The sequence below is a fragment of the Mustela nivalis genome (assembly GCF_964662115.1).
Source record: "Mustela nivalis genome assembly, chromosome: 9".
NCBI classification, from domain to species: domain Eukaryota; kingdom Metazoa; phylum Chordata; class Mammalia; order Carnivora; family Mustelidae; genus Mustela; species Mustela nivalis.
The window spans coordinates 112,001,500-112,008,382 of record NC_139028.1 but is presented as its reverse complement, the minus strand read 5'-3'; the positions used below and the strand labels follow the sequence as shown (position 1 = coordinate 112,008,382).

General features: G+C 41.0%; 1 pseudogene across 1 annotated transcript; it reads right to left on the bottom strand.

Annotated features, from left to right (window-relative positions):
- Nucleotides 1–771: 771 nt before the first annotated feature.
- Nucleotides 772–1,214, bottom strand: LOC309873173 (putative monooxygenase p33MONOX pseudogene; annotated as a pseudogene). Its single transcript has one exon. The product of its transcript is annotated as a putative monooxygenase p33MONOX pseudogene (transcript).
- Between the last annotated feature and the right edge of the window lie 5,669 nt (nucleotides 1,215–6,883).

The window sequence follows — 6,883 nt, the reverse complement described above, 5'->3', positions numbered from 1 at the left end:
GCATCCCTCCAACAGCACTGGCCAGAAGTGTTCTGGTAAGAAGTGGCTGCAGGACAAAGTGACCGGAATGCTCCGGTTTCAGCCCAGGAAGTGGGGGACCCTGCTGCCCTGGCTGCCAAACAGATCTCAGGCCCCCCAGCTGACAAGCCTGGAGCACATGGAAGTGTACAGTCAAGAGGATCAAAGTCTCACCTAGTTGGGGCACACCTCTACTCCGTGGCTAGGTCACGCACATGTTTACAGTGGTAAAGAAGTCAAGAAGCCTCAGTTCCAGAACAACAGAAATATTATTTACCTAGTAAGCAATGATCAAAGTTCTCGTCTAAGGTAAATGATACAAAAATGACTAATGAGGTCCCCCATACGTCACCACCAGGATTATTTAACTTTAAACCATACAAAATGGTTTCTTTCACACACGCAAGGACAAGCTTTGCACTAACATTTCTTTTTTTTTTCCACTAACATTTCTCAAAAACCAAGTGTATCTCCAGCTCTAGCTTCAGTTTAAGAGGTTTTAAAAGCAAAAAAAAAAAAAAAAAAAAAAGTTGGGGGTGCCTGGGTGGCTCAGTGGGTTAAAGCCTCTGACTTTGGCTCAGGTCATGATCCCAGGGTCCTGGAATCAAGCCCCGCATCCAGTGCTCTGCTCAGTAGGGAGCCTGTTTTCCCCTCTCTCTCTGCCTGCCTCTGCCTACTTGTGATCTCTCTCTGTCAAATAAATAAACAAAATCTTTAAAAAGCAAACAAACAAGAAAACCTCTCCTATGTCAAAGCCAAGGTAAAAGGGGAGTTGGGTACAAGATACCCTCTATCCAGAGTCCCTGGAATACAAAGAGCTCTAGAAGCCAGTGGGTGTGAGCACATTTAAGTCAAGGGGTTTGAGATTATGGGTCTGCGGCAGTGGTTTCTTCCCTTCCATCAATAGGATGTCCATCTTTGGTGGCTTGAAGGTTGCTGGATCTTTGGCCATTTGGGTGGCCTGGACATGAATCAGTTCCATTGGAGGCTTCTGGGCTCCTCTGTAAGTCTGGATGGCAAAACCTCCTGAATCAGACTTCTGGAGGAATCTTGGTCCAAAAAGTCTCCATTTATCCACCAAGTTTTTGTCCTTGTCCCCACTTGCAGAATCCATGGTGCCAGGATATGGGCCAGGTAAGGCTGTGGAAGGACCAGAAGTGAACCAGCCTCTGGACTTGTGCTTAAGGGAAGAGTGGGGGCTGTTGCTTGGGGTGGACTGGGCCGAGGCTGGCTGCTTCTCTTCTCTCAATATCCCTCTACTCTGTAGCTTTAGTTTGTGGAGCACTTCTGTCACTTGAAGATACTTGGTCTCCTTGGAGGTAAGGCTATTTTAACTTTTAACTATTTTATCTTATCAATACCCTTTAAAAATATATTAAAATTTCATGCTATAGTCATATTTTATCCTTTCATTGTATTTAACCTTATTATTTGTATATATATAGGTGTTTTTTTTTTTGTTTAAAAATTTGGGATACAATTTCTTCTAGTAGATCAAAATATACCCTAAACCTAGCACATGGCTTTGTTCTAGTCTCCAGCCTGAGAACAGTCTTTCCTTTTCCTTTTTCTTTTTCCAACCAACTTCTTATTTCTTTTTTAGAATCTTTTAAATTTTCATCTTTATAGTCATATTCCATCCCTTCAATCATGTTTACATAAACTCATATATATATATGAGTTTAAAATTTTGGAAGGTAGTTTCTTCTAACAGACCAAAATACACAAGAGAAAATCCTGAAAGCAGCTCAGGACAAGAGGTCTGTAACATACAATGGTAGAAATATTAGATTGGCAACAGACTTATCCACAGAGACCTAGGAGGCCAGAAAGGACTGGCATGATATATTCAGAGCAATAAACGAGAAAAATATGCAGCCAAGAATACCATATCCAGCTAGGCTGTCTTTGAAAATAGAAGGAGAGATAAAAAGCTTCCAGGACAAATAAAAAGTGAAAGAATTTGCAAACACCAAACCAGCCTACAGGGAATATTGAATGGGGTCCTCTAGCAAAGAGAGAGCCTAAAAGTCACAGACCAGAAAGGAATGAAGACAATATTCAGTAACAGTCACCTTACAGGCAATAAAATGGCACTAAATTCATATCTCTCAATAGTTATCCTGAATGTAAATGGGCTAAATACCCTAATCAAAAGATGCAGGTATCAGAATGGATAAAAAACCAAAACCCATTAATATGCTGTCTAAAAGAAACTCATTTTAGACCCAAAGACACTTCCAGATTTAGAGTGAGGGGGTGGAAAACAATTTACCATGCTAACAGACATCAAAAGAAAGCTGGAGTGGTAATGCTTATATCAGACAAATTAGATTTTAAGCCAAAGACCATACTAATACACGAGGAAGGACACTATATCATACTTAAAGGGTCTGTCCAACAAGAAGATCTAATAATTTTAAATATCTATGCCCCTAATATGGGAGCAACCAGTTATATAAGCCAATTAGTCTATAACAAAATCAAAGAAACACATAGACAATAATACAATAATAGTAGGGGACTTTAACACCCCCCTCACTGAATTGGACAGATCATCTGAGCAAAAGATCAACAAGGAAATAAAGGCTTTAAATGACACACTGGACCAGATGGATATCACAGATATATTTAGAACATTCCATCCCAAAGCAACAGCATACACATTCTTCTCTAGTGTACATAGAACATTCTCCAGAATAGATCACATCCTGGTCACAAATCAGGTCTCAACTGCTACCAAAAGATTGGGATCATTCCCTGCATATTTTCAGACCACAATGCTCTGAAGCTAGAACTCAGCCACAAGAGGAAAGTTGGAAAGAACTCAAATACATGGAGACTAAAGAGCATCCTTCTAAAGAATGAATGGCTCAACCAGGAAATTAAAGAATTGAAAAAATTCATGGAAACAAATGAAAATGAAAACACAACTGTTCAAAATCTTTGGGACAGTAAAGGCGGTCCTGAGAGGAAAGTATATAGCGATATAAGCCTTTCTCAAGAAACAAGAAAGGGGGAGACAAACTGTGAGAGACTGTGGACTCTGTGAGAAACAAACTGAGGGTTTTGGAGGGGAGGGCAGTGGGAAGTTGGGTGAGCTTGGTGTTGGGTATTATGGAGGGGATGTATTGCATGGAGCACTGGGTGTGGTGCATAAACAATGAATTCTGGAACACTGAAAAGAGAAAAAATAAATAAAAAAAAAAGAGAAAGAAACAAGAAAGGTCTCAAGTATAAAACCTAACCCTAGGGGCACCTGGGTGGCTCAGTAGTTAAGTGCCTGCCTTCGGCTTGAGTCATAATTCCGGGGTCCTGGGATCGAGCTCCATGTTGGGCTCCCCAGGGAGCCTGCTTCTCCCTCTCCCTCTGCAGATCCCCTTGCTTGTGTTCCCTCCCTCTCACTATGTCTCCCTCTCTCTCTCAAATAAATAAACAAACCCTTTTTAAAAAGATGAAAAAAAAATGGAGAATTACAGACCAATATCCTTGATGAACATGGATGCAAAAATTTACTCCAAAATATTAGCCAACATGATCTAACAGTACATTAAAAGGATTATTCACCACGATCAAGTGGGATTTATTCCTGGGCTACAAGGTTGGTTCAACATCCGCAAATCAATCAATGTGATACAATACATTAATAAAAGAAAGAACAAGAACCATATGATACTCTCAATAGATGTTTAAAAAGCACTTGACAAAGTACAGCATCCTTTCTTAAGCAAACCCTTCACAGTGTAGGCATAGAGGGAACATACTTTAATATCATCAAAGCCACCTATGAAAAACACACAGCAAATATCATTCTCAATGGAGAAAAAAATGGGAGCTTTTCCCCTAATGTCAGGAACATAGTGGGATGTCCACTATCACCACTGCTATTCAATATAGTATTAGAAGTCCAGCCTCAGCAATCAGACAACAAAAAGAAATATATGGCATCTGAATCAGCAAAGAAGAAGTCAAACTCTCACTCTTTACAGATGATATGGTACTTTATGTGGAAAACCCAAAAGACTCCACCCCAAAACTGCTAGAACTCATACAGGAATTCAGTAAAGTGTCAGGATATAAAATCAATGCACAAAAATCAGCTGCATTTCTATACACCAACAACAAGGCAGAAGAAAGAGAAATTAAGGAGTTGATCCCATTTACAATGGCACCCAAAACCATAAGATACCTAGGAATAAACCTAACCAAAGAGTCAAAGAATCTGTACTCAGAAAACTATAAAGTACTTATGAAAGAAATTGAGAAAGACACAAAGAAATGGAAAAAATGTTCCATGCTCATGGACTGGAAGAACACATATTATGAAACTGTCTAAAGTACCTATAGCAATCTACCCATTTAATGCACTACTTATCAAAATACCATCAATTTTTTCAAAGAAATGGAAAAAATAATCCTAAAATTTTTTTTTAAAGATTTTATTTATTTATTTGACAGAGAGAGATCACAAGCAGGCAGAGAGGAGGAAGCAGGCTCCCTGCTGAGCAGAGAGCCCGATGTGGGACTCGATCCCAGGACCCTGAGATCATGACCTGAGCCGAAGGCAGCGGCTTAACCCACTGAGCCACCCAGGCGCCCAATCCTAAAATTTTTATGGACCCAGAAAAGACCCCAAATAACCAGAGGAATGTTGAAAAAGAAAGCCAATGTTGGTGGCATCACAATTCCGGACTTCAAGCTCTATTACAAAGCTGTCATCATCAAGACAGCATGGTACTGGCACTAAAACAGACACATAGCTCAATATAACAGAATTGAGAACCCAGAAATGGACCCTCAACTCTATGGTCAACTAATGTTCGACAAAGCAGGAAAGAATGTCCAATAGAAAAAAGACAGTCTCTTCAACAAATGGTGTTGGAAAAATTGGACAACCACATGCAGAAGGATAAAACTGGACCACTTCCTTACACCACATACAAAAATAGACTCAAAATGGATGAAAGACCTCAATGTGAGGTAGGAATTCATTAAAATCCTTGAGGAGAACACAGGCAGCAACCTCTTTGGCCTCAGACACTGCAAATTCTTCCTAGAAACATTGCCAAAGGCATTGGAAGCAAGGGCAAAAATGAACTGCTGGGACTTCATTAACATCAAAAGCTTTTGCACAGCAAAGGAAACAGTAAAAAAAAAACAAAAGACAACTGACAGAATGGGAGAAGATATTCACAAATGACATATCAGATAAAGGGCTAGAATCCAAAATCTATAAAGAACTTATCAAACTCAATACTCAAAGAACAAATAATCCAATCAAGAGATGGGCAGAAGACATGAACAGACAGTTCTGCAAAGAAGACATCCAGATGGCCAATAGACACATAAAAAAGTGCTCAACATCACTCGGGAACAGAGAAATACAAATCAAAACCACAATGAGATACCACCCCACACCAGTCAGAATGGCTAAAACTAACAAGTCAGGACACAACAGGTGCTGGTGAGCATGTGGAGAAAGGGGAACCCTCTTACACTGTTGGTGGGAATGCAAGCTGGTGCAGCCACTCTGGGAAACAGCATGGAGTTTCCTCAAAAAGTTGAAAATAGAGCTACCCTACAGCCCAGAAATCACACTACTGGGTATTTACCCTAAAGATACAAATGTAGGGATCTGAAGGGGCACGTGCACCTGAATGTTTATAGCAGTAATGTCCACTATGGACATTGCCAAACTATGGAAAGAGTCTAGATGTCTATCAACAGATGAATGGATAAAGAAGATGTGGTACAGCTATACAACGAATGGAATATTATGCAGCCATCAAAATAAATGAAATCTTGTCATTTGCAATGACCTAGATGGAACTAGAGGGTGTTATGCTGAGCGAAATAAGTCAATCAGAGAAAGACAATTATAATATGATCTCTCTGATATGAGGAATTTGAGAGGCAGGGTTGGGGGTCATGGGGGTAGGGAGGGAAAAGATGAAACAAGATGGGATGGGGAAGGAGACAAACCTTAAGAGGCTTTTAATCTCAAGAAACAAATCAAGGTTTGCTGGGCGGTGGGTGTGGGGTAGGGATAGGGTGGCTGGGTTATGGACATTGGGGAGGATATGTGCTGTGGTGAGTTCTGTGAAATGTGTAAGCCTGATGATTCACAGACCTGTACCCCTGGGGCAAATAATACATTATATATTAATTTAAAAATGTATTTATTTGTTTATTTGACAGAGAGACACACCGAGAGAGGGAGCACAAGCAGGGGGGCTGAGCAGGGAGCTCAATGTGGGGCTTAATCCCAGGACCCTGGGATCATGACCTGAGCTGAAGGCAGAAGCTTAACAACTGAGCCACCCAGGTGTCCCCTGAACCCATCTTTTCATGGACTTCCACCTAGGAATCCAGATTGTTTCCCCCCTGGGGGAAGTCTTGCAAAATCAGATTACCAAAATAATCATAAGGATTGATGGGCTATGAGGGCTCGTCAGGTAAATCACTCCCTACGATGCCTCTAAATGAGCAAGGGGGCACTAAGGTAAACATTCACAGAGGAGCCTGTTTAATGTCGGTGAAGTCCAGAGCCACTGTATCCACGTGAGACCCTGCTTTCATAAAGGGGAAAACCCCTTGGAGTAAAGGGTGTATTTCTGTAGTGAGAGTTTCTAAGTAAGCTCAAAGGGTACCTCTATCTAAACCAGTCCAGATGGCACTAGGACCATTTTTGGGGACCCATACTCTCGTCCTGTGTGGCCCTGCCCTAGTAAGACTGTGAGGATGAGATCTGCTTTCCAAATTGAGGAGACATGTAAAATTTAACTCAGGAGAAATGACCTCTGGGGAGCCCAGGTGGTGCAGTTAAACGTTCGGCTCTTGATCTCAGCTGAGATCCTGATCTCAG